The following is a 16,798-nucleotide window of genomic DNA, read 5'->3' as shown; positions in this document are numbered from 1 at the left end:
TAATCTGGTTGTTGGCACTCTTGCTGAACGTCTTCAATTTATTTGGCAACCTTTTGAATATTAGTGATTTTCTTATTGAAACCTTTATTTCACTGGTATGTCAATTGAAATTAAGCTCTCATTCACAATCACAGTCTGGCCAAGAGGCTCTATGCCATTGTTGGGCAGAAAACAAAGCAGTCAAAGAGCACTCAATAACATGTAAATTACATAACACACTAGCGTCAACAAGTGGAAGTGTCAGACTGAAAAGATTTAATCATACAACTGAAGATGCTTTCTGATACAAAGGTGGATATTTTCAGTTTACTCTGCAGATAATTCCAGTTAGTTGAAATTGATCTCCAGTGGATTGTAATTATATTTAAAATGCTAGCTCCTTTTGAAAAATTCAACTGTATCCAATGCTACGACTAAGAATTTAAGACAACACAGAGAAATGGACAAAGTAGAGATATGAAGGTATTTCTCCAAATAACTTAATTCAAACCAACAAAAATATTTGAAACATTTGTCCAATTGACCAAAGAATGCAGTAAATGATGATTGCAATATGGAGAACCAGTGAAAAATCTTATGATAGAGTTTGTGTTGTAAATAGCAACATCATATTTCAAGGTAAAAGGTACAGACATTTGAACTATTACAAGTTCAACTATTACATTACCTAAAGGAACATGTAAAAAAAAAGTTTGCTGTAGGAAAAGAAAAGAAGTCTAGACATGATTTTAGCTTGCAATTTATTGAAATGAGTTTTCAAAATGAAATTTCTAGCAAACCAGATGTTTAAATTTTTATAAAGGATATTTTAGCAATTAAAACCAGAACTTTGCTCCGACTTAAAGTAAAACATTTATGATAGTTTCTAAAAGAGATGTGAAGTTCTTTTTGTAGAATAACAACAACTCAGTTAAAGGGTTGCAGAAATTGCATCAAACATTGATAGACAATGCCTAATGTGGGTGAAGAATAAAAAGGTCTTAATTTGTTTAGGAAAACTTGATGAATTCCATTGCAACTAAGCTGTGAATTGGCCATTACTGATGATAAAGTAGGTCTAATTGAGTATAAGGTGGTGGAGGGAGCAAAGAGGTGAATATGACTGTTGACTATTGCGTGAACAATATTGTTAATGGAAATGGAGAAACAAGTAGTGCCCAGGAGATGTCCTTGTGGGATTCCATTAAAAATCGATAAGGCTATAGGACAAATTTGTCCAATTTTACACAGTGTGTATGGTTTTGTAAGTAATTCTGAAGGTATGTCTTGGAGCTTAATCAAGACCAATACTACACAATTTATCAAGTGTTCTACAGTAGCAGAAGCATTAGGAAAAAGTAGAAAGATAAATGCACAAGTGTGCTTTTTGTTAAGAGCTATGATAATAATGCTGAGAATGTTTAAGACTCCTGTTATACTTTCATGCTTAAAATGAAAAGCAGACTTCACATCAGATAAAGCATAATTGGTATCCAAAAAAGAGCTTAAATGTTTGTTGACAGTTGATGTTAGAAAGTAAAGGCAAGAAGGAAAGAGGTCTATAGCAGTTAGGGTCTGATTAATCACCCTTTTTGAAAAGTGTGGACTTCCATTCAGATGGGATTTCAACTGTTTTAAGAGAGATTGAATAGGTAGATTGGGATAGTGGATATAAAATGAGCAGAATGTTTTTAGAAATATGGATCAACAGAGTTATGTACATTTTTCAGCTTGGAGATATTGCTGACATTAGGCAATTTCTATCAATGTGCAATGCCATTTGTGCAAGTCTTTGCTCTAGGGGATCCCTATCACTTTTTTTAGTATGTGTCTCGGAACTCCTTCATGTTTACACTTCCTCCTGTAGGCTCTGTTCAATTGAGGCTGATCCCTTGCTCATTGTACCTGGGACTCAATCTTGAACTTTTGGTGACCATTCTTTTTCTCTCACTGCTCCATTGTTATGGAATGCCCTTCCTACGACTCTTTTGAGTGACAAATTCTTTCACTCTTTTCACATCTAAATTGAATACTCACCTCTTTACTAGGGCCTGTGTCTGATTGCCTTACAGTTTTATCCTGTATGTTCTTGTTTCATTTTAGGCTTATGGTTTTTGATGTATTTTTCCATCTTTTTCTTCTTTATCACTTTGTACAGCATACATGTTACACTATGTACAGAACTTCAAATTTTACACTATGTCAAAATTTAAAGAATTGATAGTTGTAACAGCTCACTTTGGAGATTCTAATGACTTGTGTGCATTTACTCTTAAGTTGCCTGAAGGAAAGCAAAACAGTGGGTAGAGGCACTAGCTGTTCAATAAGGTAAATACTTTTACTTAATTTAAGTTGACAGTTCAGGACTTAAGCAAGGACTATTGCCATTCTTAACCATAAGCCTCCTAATTGGTGCATGCTTTTGACAATATTGATAAAACAATTTTCAGGAAAGACCCAAGCATGTTTGACTGATGGGATGAGAGAGATTCTGCTCAGGTTTATTAATGCCAGATCATGGAGCAAAAGCTGTTCTTCAGACTTCTTTTAGACATAATCTTCTAACACATCACTAAAATTCTTACTGGTGCTGGCCTGGAGTGTTTGTGAATATGATGTCAAGAAAGGTTACTTTATACTTAATTGTATTAGGCTGGATTATGGTCTGAAAAAGGCTTAAAGAATTAAATAGGCTTTTAGCAGTGTCAGTAAGATTTAACATATCCCTTTTTAAATATCCCAGTGAACAAGCAATGAGCAACTAATTAAAGTTATTTTGGGTGCAGAGGCAGAGGGTGGTGTGTACCATCCTGAAACTTTCAGATACTTATTTTTCTTTATGAGTGAAAGAGTTCGTAGGCGGTAACACGGTAGTTAGCACTGCTGCCTTGCAGTGCTGGGGCACTGAGTTCAATTCCTGGGATGCTATCTGTGTGGAGTTTATATGTTCTCCCCAGGTGTCCTCCTCCATGTGTAGGTCTCCTCCCACAGTCCAAACACATGGGTAGGTAAATAGGCTTCTGGGATATTTGGTCCTGGTGTGAGTGTGTGTGTGTGTTTGTGTCTGTGTGTGCCCTGTGATGGGCTGAATTCCTGTCCAGGGTGTATCCTGACTTGTGCCCCTTGTTCGCCAGGATAGGCTTCAACTACCCATGATCTTGTTTTGGATAAAGCTGTAAGAAAATGGCAGGAAAGCTCACTGGTGACAAGATGATCTCTGTCGAATCCACAGATAGGTTACAGTGGAGGTAACAATATATTTTGTAACCGGTGAAACCCAAATTGTCCGGGAACAGGTACCGACACAGTCATACCACACTCAGCTCTTCACTAGAACCAATACACAGGATTCCATTATAGGAATAATAAAAAGTCAGACTGTTAAAAATGTGAAGATTCTCCAGACTAAGCAAACTGATGCAGGCAAATAATCCCAGACAGTTCTTCAAAGCTTAATTGTCAGTACTAATGATGGACAAAAGCCAGTTACAGGAGAAAACAACAAACAGGACCTCTAAGACCGTCTCATGGAGTTCCCAGAGTGGCAGATCTGGAAAGTTAGCAAAAAGCAAAGGAGAGGCACACAAAGGAACTACAATTATGGTCACAATTCCAAATTCCTACAGCACTCTGACAAATACTTGTCCAGGATAAAGACTTTGTGTCCCTCTCCTTTAGTATTTAGGACTAGGAGATGCCTTTCAGTCATTTTCATGACTCTTTAGAGAATATGTTTTTTTTGGTTTAGGTATGCCACTTAGAATGCATCAGCGCTTTCAAAATGTAGTTATATAATTGAAATCCACAACCCACATCTTATATAGCCTACAGTATATTATAGGATTATATTATTGGGTTGACAAAGCCACTTAAAGACTTTACATTGGTTGCTTCTTCAGGTTTAGTACCTATTATTTGATGTTAATGTCAAAGCATTAGTAAACAAGCACTTATTTAAGTATTTTGCTGAAAAATTCCTGTTGATTGTATTTTTTAAAACTAATTTTTGTTTCATAGCCCTGACACCACCCTATGCAGCAGGAAATTGACGAGCGAAGTCTTGTTAATGAATGGTTTCTAAAATATCCAGTAGATTGTACTCTGGAGGATTGCTGTCCACCACAAACAAAAGAAAAGATTTATTGTGCACTCAAACCTAAATATTTCTCTTCCTGGTGTAATTTGGCTGTAAGAGACTTCTCAGCTGTATATACATTAAAATGTATATTGTCTGAAAACCTTTTATTTTTAATATGTACATAATATAAGATGTAGTTCAATTAGGTAGCTGCATCAGCATGTGTAGGCTGCAAAGAAACAAGTAAATGTTTATTCCATGCTGAAAAGAGAAGAAAGGACTTTTTTGGCTGTGTAACACCCGAAGAAGGCTCCAGAGCCGAAACGTTGTGTTGCCTTTTTTCTTTTTTCAGCATGGAATAAACATTTACTTGATCCTGATATAAGATGACTTGTAAGCAACAAATGTGTTCCTGAAGTGCACCAGGAAAAAACATAATTCATAAAGGAAAGCCATTTGCCCAATATTCATTGAACAAGAATCACATATTCTTGTTAATGTAATAGAGTCAAAGGATGAAGCAGGAAATCTTTTCACTGCAGTTTTCCTAACATCATAACAGCTTTCTTTAAGGGGGCGGGAATACAGAAGCTACAGCTGGTACCTTTCCTAGAAACCTCCTTTTGTTTTTTATAGCTAGGTGACACACCAATACGTGACACAACACAGCACAGCAATGTGATCACAGGTATTTCTAAAAGTAATTTGTCTTAGAATTCTTGTTTGTCTTTGTTTACAAAACACAAAACAACTCAGAACATTCAGTACTTAGGCTAACACAAAATACGTAAAACAAAATGCTAAATTATAAGAAAGTATCTCTTTTTTTTGGTCTTATAGATTCACATTTTGCTTTGTCTTAATGTTTCTTTTTCACTTACAGTATTTCTCCTGTAAGTACAGGTCTTCTTTCATATTGTGCTTTTAAAAACACTACGCATTTTCTTTTGACCTCTATGATTAAAATGTACTGTAAAAAAATTAATATGTCAGACAATAAATAAATATCTATTTTTGGAACTGTCTACTGGATTAAAAAGTTATTTAATAAATACCTAAAAGGAGCCACTAGTATAAAGGACTTTGCAGTGGATGGCTTCTTGGATGATAAGCTTTATTGATTAAGACATTTTGAGAGATTTCATCTGTGAACGTGGTCATCTGGTTGAGTACCTTGAGTCCATGATCTATGGGCTTGAGATCCAACCTCTGACCACTGCTGCAACATAAAGGAACTAGTTAACACCCCCTTTAGTGAGACTATGGGTTTGTTGTGAGCAAAGGGGCAGGAGGTTTAGGACCAAAGAGGGAAAGATCACAGGGTGAGTGTAGGTCACAGCCACAGGGAAGGGTATACACATCACAATGGGAGGTCTTCCCCAGGATTAGCTGCATCCAGCAGCTTTCAGTCCTTATTGTAGATGAATCTGGGCTCTGATAACCTGGAGGAGAATGGCAGGACTGGCGGGTTCCGGGGTACCACCCTTTTCTAGTAAATGAAAAATAATGAGAGCTCTCTTATTAGAGAGACTGACAGTGTTCTGTAAGGAGTCTCAGGTAGTGTGTTGCCTGACTGGTAGGTACCCAGGTTACAGATATCCGTAAGCCACCAGCCATATCACCCTGTAGCTCACAATTGGCAGCCCACTGAAGCTCAGCAGGTGTGAGCCTGGTTGGTACCAAGATGGGAGTCCTCCTGGGAAAAGATTTGATTTTTCTCCTTTAGGTTGATTAATCTTTAAAATCAATTCAGGGATTGAAAACTTTGGAACAGGATGCCTATGGTGCACTTCTTGGGAAGTCTTCTTCTTGTCACATTGAATCCTAGGGAGGAAGAAGGGTAAAAGGCTAGAAGATTTGTGCAAAAGGTTTATGATTATAGAGTATTAGGAAATTCATCTGGAACAAATGGGTACTTATACAAACTGGGAGTGAATGCAATTTAACCATAGGGGCTCAGATGTAGGGAGGTATATACTGGATGTCAGAGTACCTGAGGAGTTTCTAAAATATTGAAGTTACATAAACGGAACTCATAGAACCTACAGATGAAAATGAGATAGAAGACATTATTTTAATAGAGGCAAACTACTTTGACAATAAAAAGCACAGTAGAAATATGAGTAAACAGTTTACTAGTTTATGTTAAATGAAAAATGGAATATGATATAATAAGTAATTAATTATTTTCTTTAGTCAGGTATTCAAAACAGAACATTCTTCTTTTATTTTTAGAATAATGGAAACTCTAGTAAGAAAAAACCTAAAAGAATATCTACAAAACAATGACATTTTAAGAGACAGCCAGCATGGAATTAGAAAGGGAAGGTCTTATTTAACTTGCTAGAATTCTTTCAGCAAGCAACAAGGACAGTTGATAACACCAAAGAATATGGCATGATATATCCTGATTTCCAGAAAACCTTTGATAAGGTTTGTCTTAAAAAATGTAGAGGAAGAAGTTTTCATTTCAGTAATACTTGATTATTGAAACAAGGTCACAAACAGGGTCACAACTGGAAAGTAAAAGCAGATTGCAGTAAAATGTATCTTTACACAAAAGCATGTGGGTATCTGGGACAGGTTTCTCAGCCAGGTGGCTGATGCCCAAATTTGGGGCTTCTTCAGCTCCTTCAAGAAATGGCTTGACATAATTTTAGATTCACTTCTTAACGTTAACTATTAAGTAGTGTTTTTCCTTCTGTATTAGACTCTTTGAACCACTCTTATACTGTATGTGGAAAGCCATTTTGTTTCCAGTGGTAGGCCCACCTAGTGTTCAAGTAACAAATATCTGCTGGTTTTAGAGGCATCTTTCAATTATCATCTGATTGAGACCTTGAAAACACATCTGAATATAACTTTAATCCACATAACTGGTTCAATGAATTCATTAAGGTTGAATCAAATCCAGAAAGCAATGTGGCATTTGAAGACCAGGGTTTCCCACCTCTAGTAGATATTTAGTCTACCCAGGAAAACCTGCAAGATAATCTAGTCCTATTTTTTTATGGATACTACACGCACTCCATAATCAATGTGAAATCATAGACACATTTTTAAGGTAAGGGATTACTTTGCTAATGAGTATTTCTATAAGCAAAAAGAAACACCAGTGAATATCGTATAGCTGAACGAAATAGTCCTGCAAAAACAGAGCCACATAATTTGAAAAAAGACATCACAGAACACTGTGATAGTGTTAAACCAATTTTACCAGGTATCCAGTCTAGATGTGCTACTGCTACCCAAGAGGTAAAATTACCCTCAATAGGACAGGCAGTTATTTAAATAGGCTTTGTTCTTGCTGTGAATTCTACTAGCTAATACTTAACTAGGTCTCAGCACCACGATGGTTATTATGGGGTCATTTGTTACGAACTGACAAGGAGATGTCAAGTTTATTGGAGCGACTTCAATTTGTACAAATAGCACATTAAAACCAACTACTGAAAGTCTGTATATAAAGGGGGCAAACAGCTGCTTGGTACAGCTTTAAAATATATATACATGATTGCAAGATTTTACTATGATTCATTCATATTACATGTAGTCTAGTATTGGCACTGAAGTTTCCAAATATGTTTTTAGAAAGATATATGTAGAAAATATTGAACTTCATTATCACATTAGAAAATACCATGTTAAAAATCTTTAAATGTGTAATAAAATCTAATATTGCATGTAACCTGTGGAAATGAGCTTTGTTACAAGGTTTGATTTAATTTGTTGTCTAATACGTTTTCCCCTGGCTGTATGTGAACTTTGTTCATCATTATATCATCTTCATTATAATTAATAATAATGATAATTATGATTGACCAATCTTCCCCTTCACATATGTCTGTTCCTGTGCTCTGGCGAATTTTTGCATATTTTCCTTTTTTGTTTAATTAGATGACAGTTTACACAAAGTGAACTGTACAGTAGGTGTTATTTAGGGCAGCGCTCAAAAACTAAAAGGCCAAAAAAATTTAGTTCCTCCTTTAAAACTCAATCCTATAGATTCTTTCTTTTAAAAAGGTTGCTCTATGTTAGAAGCACTGGTGGAAACAATTATGTAACAGCTGCCTTTAATGGTCATATAAAGAACAAAAGGAAGCCCCATAAGAAGAAAGCTTCCTGAAGCAATAGAACTTGTTCTCACATCATTATACATCCTTTTCTCACTGAAGATCGAGAGATTTGAGTCCAAGGTTTTCCTCAGGGATTGATTTCGTCAGCATTTTACCTTGGCAGGAGAAAACCTTACTTGATTTTTCCAGCGTTAGTCTACTTCGGACTATCTGGGCCTTGTCACTTAAAATAGCCAAATTATTTAAGACATCAATGTCAATTCCTGAACAGGGGTCATGAACCCAAAAAACAATTTGTTCCAGAATTGTGTATGTGTTGATTTATTAATCACATTATACCTACAGCAGTCCAGTTAGAGAGTATGGGATGTGAACTATATATAAATGGCACTTCGAAGACTACAATTTCCAATGAATGTTAATAATAACGTTAAGCCAACTGTATCAATTTCAGCCCTGTTATCCACTACTGATTTTCTGGCAAATGTAAGGCTTGATCTCGCCAACTCCTCCAAGTTAAGAAAGAGGCAAGTCAGAATGTCTAACATAATCTTCTGGCACCACAAAGATTGATAATCTATGGCAGATCTTGGGCTCACTATTCATGTTGACTACCAAGTTAAAACTAAGGTTTTTCTGTTGGAGTTTCATCTATTCTCAATAAATAACTGTGATATTTTCATTCAATTCAGTGTATTATTGTCTTAAAAGGCAACGGGAAAGAGACCAAAGGTAGAAATGTTTGTGGCAGGAGACCACCTACAGTATGTTGCTATCCTAATTTTATTTGTTGCTCAATTCCTGTTTAATCACAGGAAACTGTTGTTTGTGTGCTAGACATGCTTTTGTGTCTATCTTTAAATTGTTTTATCCTTGCCACAAATATTCTATCAATGTATTTCATTAGCTTTCTGTTTTTCTTTCAGACACTTTATAGCTAAAAGCTAAACACAACATACATTTACATTTAAAAGACAAAATAATTCTGCGATTTTTAATGAAATGAAAATTATTATCTGAAAATTAGCTGCACGGCAGAAATGTACAGTTGCCACTACTAAAATCTGAATAAATGTTGAAAACATATTCCACTTACAAAAAACATCAGATCTTTTGAAGGAAATCTTTTAAGACTTAAGTAAATTACATTTGTATTCTTGGATTTGTAAATCTTGGATTTGTATTCTTTATGTATGAAATGGTTCAAATCATTGTTGTCATTTAAAGCAACATTTTTACATTCCTTAATATGATAATATAAGGGTGAAAAAAGAAACTTTTCCTGTGGTTAAATAAATCAATTAAACGACTGTATATCTATTACACAGGTATTGACACAGGTTTGCATAGTAAAATAAAATAACTTTCGATAATCAATTTCTTTTCTATTAGAGGAACTGAAGTATGACGTTTTCAATCCTCTTCTGTCACAGTCTGAAGGGTTACACAGCTGGACATGACTTGGTCCATTGGCATCTTGACCTTCATTTACTTAGGTCCAGGTGAAAAAACAAACCTCCATTTCCAGTATGGGGGTTCCTTTTTGATTTTCTAATACCCCCTAACCACTTTGCCCCGCAATTGGGAAACACATCCTAAAACTCTGTTTTTCTTTCCTTGAAGGTAGGCTGTGATCTAGTTAGCATGCTGTTGTCTTAAGATTCCTGCACATTCTCCCTGTGGGATTTTATCATCCAAGGTCAGTCTTTACAATTTATGCAGGTTTTGTCATTACGTTAATATCCGCAATCAAGGAAAAAAGACCAAGCCCATACGTACTGTAGTTTTCTCTTACAAGGCAGAAGAGCCCAAGAAAAGCTATGAAATGCAAGCAGGATTCATTTCCACATTGACTACATTTTAATTAAGAGAAATAAATTAAGTATTGGAATTTCTAACACAAGCTTATGAATGTGTCTGCCAACTTTTTATAATGTACTTGTATGTTGTTGTGTTGTATCGTGCTTTGGACAACAGTTGTAGTATACCTGTAGGAATGCTCATTTGAAAAAAAATAACTTTGAAACTGTTGTGAGACTACGGTTAGCAAGAGTAATACGATGGTAAAGGGTGGTATTTTCTCCCATTCCATATCCAAGACAGACATATGGGGCTTCATTGTACTTTCTCAAATATAATTATGTTCTGCTACATCTTGCAAAATGTTAAAGCTCATGCTATTGTACAATAACTTTGTAGACAGAGTAAACTCACAGTGCTTTAAAGAGAAACCCATTTCATTTCCTTGTCATAGTATATGTCATCATTTGTGTCACTAAAGGATTAACTTATTTACTCAGCAGCTTGAAGGTCTTCATTTCTAAGAGGGATTTCTTGAACTAGTCTGTTAACACAACGTCCTGAAGGAGGTTCTGCTTTTCTTCAGCTTGCTCTTGGAAACTGAAAAAGGATCAGTGAAGTACTAAAAATTGAACATTAGCATGGCCATCAATAAATAGTTTTGAACAATCAAACTTCTCCATATACAACGTCATCAAAACCCAAATGGATACCTGATAACATTAACCAGACAAATGGCTGTTTTATGCAAAGAGGTTTTAGCCTTCAAACATGAGAGAATTAAATATTATAGACTCGTCTATTAAATTTTGAAACTTTACAAATATATTTAATTCCATATTTACAAAAGGGATTATAAATTAACAATGTTTGAAGGTAATCGATATAGCTTTATTCTAGAGACCCTGTGTTTCTTCTGATTTCTTAAAAGAACATGAACCCAGATCCTTACTGTAATATGAAACATTTTTTTTCTATAAAAACAGCCCTTTAACTTGTTGTCTGCTTTCCTTAAACTCTAAAGTACTACAAATGCCTTTTTGAGGGAGAGAGAAGTGAAAGCCAAGATTTATGACGCGATTTCCTGTAGTTCTGCCTCATTACTCAGAATGACTCCTTGACAAGTAGTGTAAAGCTGGAAACTGTATTGCAGCTTCATACGGCACATTTATTTGGTTAAATTCATATTGCACGACTCTTGGATATCTATACTTTTTATGTGCATCATCACATTGGCTTATTACTGCACAATTTTTGTTGAACCTGACAATAAGGGAAAGTGTTGATAAAGTAAATTTAAAATTCCATACCAAAAAGTTTAAGGAAGATAATTTATGACCTCAGAATCACTTCTTACCAATTTTTCTTGTGTGAAAAGGCTTTGGTCTGTAAATTCCTAGCTACTGTATGTAACAGTGGCTGTGGTGGTGTCTTTCAGTGTATGTGACGGATGATTTCTGCAGCCTATTCTGTGAACTGTATTGTGGCTAATTTTATGTCGCACACAGCGTCCGTTTGGGGTTTACTGCTCTGTTGCGCTTTTGGTTTGGGGGTTACCGCTTTACGACACTAAGGTGCCTTGGCGGGTTTTTGCAGTTCTGAGTTATGCACAATAAATAAATAATTTTGTGTTTCATTTCCTTATACACGCTCATTAGCTCGTTTTTTTGTATTGTCTAAAGAAGACATCAGGAACTGGCTGAATTTACTTGGTTCGGACACACCCTGATTAAGACAAAGAAGTCTGATTCAAATGAGTAAGATTTCCTGTAGTAACTCACCTGACCGAGTGTAAGGACAATCTGTCCATAAGGGAGAGTTTGTCCACCAGCTCCCCCTCTCTCCCCCTTCCATGAAGGATGAGCCAGGGATCTGCTGTCTGGGTGAAGATGGGGTGGAAGGGACACAAAAGGAAACACACAAGAGTAATTTCCAAACAAATTGCTAGGTGGAAGTGGGACAGAATATGGTTTGACCTCCTCCTGAACTTTCATTTTCAACTCCTTTCTGTATGTCTGTATATTGCTGTGAACTTAATTTCAGGACTTAATTCAATCTCCACGAACTTGCTACAGATCACAGATTTTACCTGGGATGCTGTTTCCTGCCTTTTTTTTGTCCCTTGATGTTTTCTGCTTGTCCAGAAGTGTTCCAGTCTGTCTTGTAATACTGACATTTCCCAAATGACCCGGAGACTGAGGTGGTGGTGGGGCAGAGATAACCAAGACATTCATCAGGTCAGAAGGAAAGCAGTTCTGACAGGGAATTTAATTGACAATGCTGAAACTACAAGACATCTCTCACATTTTCCAAAATGAGGGCCTGATTGCCCCCAGCAGTCCCAGGATGGCTGTTCTTCACACAGATCTCCATCATCATTTAATAATGTGACCTGGGAGAGAAAGGGAAAAGAAAGGAAGCATTCAAGAGATCCTGCGTCTGTTCCCTGAAAAGCCAAAACACATGTTCGTAGTGTGTGAAGATAAGAATGACGATATTCTGTTCAGTTTGTTTATGGTTTCCAGAGCAACGCGTAACAGCAGGGAACCATGAGAAATAGGGGAGGTTTACATGAATTAAAAGCCTAGGAAAGCTTGCTCATAGCACAAGAGTAGCTCTAATGCAGACTACACCAATTTGATTAACAATTTAAATTAAATGATGATTTATTTATAAATAAATATACATTTAAAACTCCAAACAGATCCTGTAAGATCAGTGACAAAATGGTGTGGTGGGGGCATATCGATTTTTTATGTAAAGAATATTTTTATTGGTAAAACACCATTTGTATTTTAATGTGAACCTATTATGCCAAATGCACTCCCTTTGGCTTTGGTCATTGTAGTGTCATCTTGGGTCATAAAGTTAATTCTCTCTCTAACATTGCTCTTTGTCTTGCAAAAATAGTGTGCTTATTCGAACAATTAGTTTAGTGTACTTTGTTAACATTTTAATATTTAGTTGCACTGATTGGTGTCTTATTATGGCAGACAATTAAGTGTCAAGGAATCAAAAAGTGACCACCATACAGTATATTGTTTTTAACATGACACGCACTATAGGCACTGCTTAATTTATATTGTTTCAGTGGTGTTGATATCAGTGTATGTGTGGTGTAAACGTGATTAATTTTGAAAAAAAATATAGCATTATTAATTATATTATAATTAATTATACTAATTATATAGCATGATCAGAGTATTGGTATTCCCATATTTTTCAATTTCTCTTGTTATTTTTGCAATTGTTTTGTAATTTGTATTGATTGAAAAAAGCCATTTCTCTAGCACCAGTTTACTGACTTCATGGATGATGATAACCATCAAGTTGTCTTTTACTTCAAGCCAACTGATCGTCTCCTCCTGTTTTATTAATTGTTAAATTATTATATAATATTATATAAAAGCTTGCCAGCATCCCCTTCCGGAGTCTGACTCAGGAGTTTGTGGCTAAACTGCCTGGCAGTACATCCAGAGGTAGGCACAGAAGCAAGTAAAATAGGCAGTGCAAAGGAGTGTCCATTTACTGAAGTGCTCTTGAAGTGCTTTTGTAAAAATATTTACAAAAGAAGACAAAAAAGAACATAACTGTAGTTTTGTATAATTACTCGCTAACAGTTTTAGGAGCCATAGGTCTCATACAAACCGTACTGTGATACAGGACACAAACCAGCTTAAAATAACCAGACAAGGACATAACTGAATACAAAATACTTAGGGTAATCCACCCCTGACCATTCTTGATGAACATTTAAACCACAACAGTGTCAGGACCTGTAACTCAACATTGCGGATTCATAAGAGGTAGTACAGAAATACGAATACAAACTATAACAGCTTTTAGAAAAGTGTGAGTAACAACACCAGTTAATAATGACAATAAATGCGATTACTAAATGTTCTTTCCTTTACATGTGTTGATAGATGATCTGTCCCATCTAGCCCATTGGGTAGTTAGTATCTAATTGGTCCAAGGATTTCATCCCGACATTTTTTGAAAGAAGCAAGGGTTTCAGATTCAAGAAATTGGGTGGGTGGCTTGTTCACTGCATATTCTCAAGCCCAGTGATAGTCTTGGAATGACTTAACTAATGGAAAAGTCAAACATCAGATTTTGTACTCAACTATCTAGTTATCAGATGGCAGAGGAAGGACAACCAGTACGGGTATTGTGGACTCTAAATTTGAAATGATGTCACATCATTTTGCATCCTCTTCTCACTTCATCCAGACAGAGTCAAGAGTTTTAAGCAGTGACTAGCAGATAAGAAAGGGCATCTCAGGAAACTCACAGTGATGTATGGTAACACAGAGAATGTACAACAGAAGCAAGCAAAAAATAATTAAAGGCAAAAACTACAAGAATGAAATCAGTGAAACCGAGTGAAACTAAATGACAGATTAAAAGATGAAGTATAAAGCAAGGTCATTAAGAGTGTTTTGAAAATGTCAGCAGTCTCAGAATCTATATTGGAGGTGGGCAATGAGTTCCATATGCACAGTGCCACACACGAAAAGGCTCTTTCGACCAATGTGTGAAGTCTGGACTTCAACTGCATGAGAAGGCTTGAACGTGCAGATTTAAGTCCTGGACTATACTAATGCAGTAGACAATATGTTTTATATAATCTGGAGCTAGTCCATTTCAGTGAGAGACAGAGACCCTTAAATCCACTCATTCAGTGCAATTCAAAAGTGGACATATGCTGAATTATATGCTGATGCAGAGTTCTTTGAGTTAATAGATGTAATATCATAGACAAACTGAATTGAGTACCTTAGATGGTAAACTGATAAATAATTAGGTACTGTAGCCTGCTCCTGAATAAATAAAGGCATACAGCAATGTTTCAGTGTAAGACAATCAGATGAAAGTTCTGAAACAAGTAATGTTATGCAAATGCAAAAAAAGATGCCCTTTTGGTCTTGTAAGACACACTTTAAAAGATAACACAGGGTCAATGTCAGCGCTGAGGTTTTTAACTTATATCAAAGCTTTGATTTCAGCACTGACAATATCAGCAGGTACTGTAGGTCACCAAACATTATTAAGACGATATTAGCAGCCCATGAGCATCAGTCGTGTCACAGTATCATGTGAGAAAGTTCTTTTGCATCCATATCTTAACATCAGACACTTGTAAAATACAGAAAGTCAGTTTAACTTTAGAATGTCAGTGATAGTATCTGATTTGGACAGCAAATATATCTGTGTGTAAACAGAATTGCAGTGACATCCAAGTCCCAGACAGCAAATAATCTGACCGAGAGCCGAGAGTGTAGTTGAAAAGTCAAGGTTCTAGCACAGTTCCTCCTGAGTAAGGGAAGGAACACGATGTTTAAAACAACCCAAATCTAAAAACGGGCTCCTGCCAGTCAAGTAGGAAGAAAACTATGAATCCTAGAGAATTTTCCATAGGATCAGCAGCATGTTGTAATTGATGGTTTCAGAAACTTTGTTTAATTCCAGAAAGAAAATCAAGAGTTTGAAGTTAGCAAGGGCTGTTTCAGTGCGGTGTATATCTAAAATGTGACTGAAAAGGTTTGAACCACTTCTTACATCTCTTGTACAGTTGCATCAGTTCTTGGCTGACTTGTTCTTTTTCTTCATGGTGATGGCTTTGAGCATCTGGTATAACTGGTGCTGCAATGTTCTTCAGTTTAATTCTCTGCTGGAGGTGGATCTACCCACTGTTAGGGATATTCTCTAAAAGTTTTAGAACATTATCATGAAAGTTGTAAAAAAACAAATTCAAATAAACCACTACTGACACTTTTGGATAAATATCTAGGCTGTGAAACTTTGTGTTGACAAATGCCTAGAGATTAACTTAATCTGAACAGCTCAATACAAAAAATACAATAGTTTGTGACATGTGGTAATATTTATTGTTCATAATAATAAATGCTGCCCATTAATGAAATAAACTAAAGAAAGATTTTACACATTATATAGTACTGGGATTTTGTTCACATTAGTAAAGATGAGTGAAGTTTTAGGATTAACAAATATTAACAAAAATAATCAAAATGTCTGAAAAAAACTCTGGGTGTGTATAATTTAGGAGATTATTTCAGAATAATTATAGTATGAATTATATCATAATATCAAGTATTATGAACTACATGACGGGTTTATATTTGCATTGTCATCGAAAGGCCTGTTAATTCTGCCTGTTTCCTCAAAAAGTTAATTATCATTGGTTCAAGGGCGTGCAAGACGTTTTTCCTTTATTTCTGGTGTGCCTTTTCAGTAGTTTGTAATTTATAGAGATTTTCACAGCTGGACCAAGTTTTCAGAGGTGAAAAGGGTAAGGTTTCTGAAGAAACAGATTGAGTGTGTTTTACAAAAAGGTCATATAACCAGTTTAGAAATGGGCCATTTACTCTCACTCTTTCAGTTACCCCTGACAGTACTAGATAACCTCTCACATTCAACAATGTGAAAGCAGTGAACATTTTACCAAGACATTATCATTCTCCAGTTATTGACTGGTTTCTCAAAACACAGAAAAATACATGTATATTTGTATTATATATAAAAAATCCTTATTTTCAACTTCAGAAATTGATTCAGAGATGTTAATAACATTGCTGTATATACCAAAGATTCAGTTGACTTTAAATGTGTTTTGTGGCAACATAACATCTTATGATAACCATTATTTTACAATGTATTTTGTTTTAGTTTGTTTAATTACTAATCACCAAAATGCTTTAAATATTTTATTTAGTTTAAATTCCTAAAAACACTTCAAACAGCTCAGTATTATATATCCATATTACCGTATATCAGTATTAAGAAATATGTCTGCAGAAATAATCTGTACAATGGTCAAGTAGTATTATATCTGAACATGCAG

The sequence above is a fragment of the Lepisosteus oculatus genome, chromosome 10, assembly GCF_040954835.1.
Source record: "Lepisosteus oculatus isolate fLepOcu1 chromosome 10, fLepOcu1.hap2, whole genome shotgun sequence".
In the NCBI taxonomy this organism is placed as follows: domain Eukaryota; kingdom Metazoa; phylum Chordata; class Actinopteri; order Semionotiformes; family Lepisosteidae; genus Lepisosteus; species Lepisosteus oculatus.
The sequence above is the reverse complement of the archived record's forward strand: the minus strand, read 5'-3'. Positions refer to the sequence as shown.